The following is a 2,088-nucleotide window of genomic DNA, read 5'->3' as shown; positions in this document are numbered from 1 at the left end:
CTTTGGTGGATGGCAAATAGCCACAGGTGGAGTACGGGAGGCTGGGGTCAGCACCTGTGCTGGTCCCAGCAGCCTTACCTGGGGTTCTGGGGGCTGCAAAGCCAGTGATCCAAGCACACAGAGTCTGGCCAGCAGCCAGAGCATGGTTTTGGCCAGCCAGGCTCCAGTTTCAGGTGGCACATGTTGCAGCCATATGCATCGCCCCCACTTTTCTTTGAAGCGCTTTTTTAGATACCAGGCTTTTCCAGTATCTAGCTTTGGCTTCACACTGGAAATATGCAGTGCAAAGAACCTTTTCACTTGCACCAAGTGCATTTTGCAGCATCTCAAAAGTCTCTGAGGTGCCGCAAAGCATGTGTTCCCACTCACCTGGATGTACCCATAGACCACTTCCCCATGAGGAGGGACACATGATTGCCACAGGGAAAAAAGCAGCGGCACAAATTTGTGGGGCCCCTGGCCCTCTGCTTCTCTCCAGCACTGCTCTCTGTTCTCTGTCTCCTGCATTCTCGTCTAGAGTTTTTAAACCCTCTTCATGGATCCTCCCCCATTAGATGGTGTCAGCTCCAGTTGGCCCTCAGTCTTTTGGCCAGGCAGACTTATCTGCTGAGCACCCATCACCAGGTTTCAGTTCCCTGAAGGCTGAGCACCTCCTTAAATACAATATAAAATTAGACTGTGGATACTTTTTGCCTTGCAAATGACATGTAGTAATTTGTGTAGCTAGGGGAAACATATTCCAATAAGCATAAAGTGTGTAGTTTAGAGCTAGGTTTTTAAAAAATGGAATACAAAGTTTTCAAATGCATATTTGCTAAAATTTTTACTTATTTTTCCACCACCTGCTCTTGTGGGCAGGCCGTGTAATTATTTCCAGTATGTGAGTAAGATTCGGGGCAGCTGGCTAACATTCCTTGTTCTGCAGTGATTCAGTGTGTTATGTTGGGAAAGTCATTTAACATCTCCACGCTTCGGCAAAACAGGTATAATACCGCCTACTGTGCCTGACAGGGGTGTTATGAGAATTACTTAATTAATGTTTGTAAATCTTTTCAGTTCCTCAGAGGCAAATCACTATCTACCACAAATGAAAAGCTATACTACAATAGGCTCTAGAGTTGTTCAGGTATTAAAAAGAAATCCATTATCAGTGAAATCATCAGCAGCATTACATTGCCCAAAGAGGAAATTACTGTCAGAGGCTTAACTTTCTACTGCCATGTTAGATTGCCTATTTTGGATTTCAAATATACTTTAGCTAACATAGTGGGGTTCTTGCAGTGATTTTTATAATTGTTTAATCTCCAGCATTGCCCCGCTGCTGGAGATTAGAGAAGATTTTTGAAGGCAATATATTTTTAAGTGCCAAAAGCAATCATTGCAGGCCAGTTGCTAACTCACCACCCTCTGCACCAACACACACTTTCCAGCAATAAACTTTGTCTTCAGGGTTTCCAGCTTTTCCCCCTGCAAAATCGCACAAGTTCTACAGCAGTGGTGCTCAATCTTTTGGCTACGCAGACCAAATGAGTGGCATGGGGCCAGCCTGCATGCAGACAACCGGGCCTCTGTGACCACAAGCTGCCTCCACATGAGGAGAGCATGTCATCATGCCATCCTGCACACCCAGTAGTGCACAGGGCCACAATCTGCAGGGCTCTCCACAGACACATGGAGAGCTCTGCATGCCAGATGACGCAGTGCCGGGGCCCAGATCCAGCCCACAGGCTGGGGTTGAGCACCCCTGGTCTACAGGATCCTGTCTACACCTTCCAGATTTAGACTGTATCAGATACCTGCCTCAGAACCAGACACTTTCCTGTTTGCTACTCAGCAGTGCTAATTGCTAGTTACCTGAAGACCAAGTGACCTTCCAGTGATCACCTAACTTCTGGCCTGATCAGACAGTTCAGCCTGCTAAAGGGCATCCAATACCGTAATAATCATATTTTTCTAAAGGAAGGGGGACAGTTAAAGAGACTCTACTTAAATAAAGAGGGGGAAATAATTTCATTATTGCCATTTCATCTATGGCACCATTTACCAGTAGTGTAACTAAGTAGGGTGAAAGACAGCAGTCCTGGGATA

This window comes from Gavialis gangeticus, unplaced genomic scaffold (assembly GCF_001723915.1).
Source record: "Gavialis gangeticus isolate Ggan-Ray unplaced genomic scaffold, GavGan_comp1, whole genome shotgun sequence".
NCBI classification, from domain to species: Eukaryota; Metazoa; Chordata; order Crocodylia; family Gavialidae; genus Gavialis; species Gavialis gangeticus.
This window is presented reverse-complemented; position numbering follows the sequence as displayed.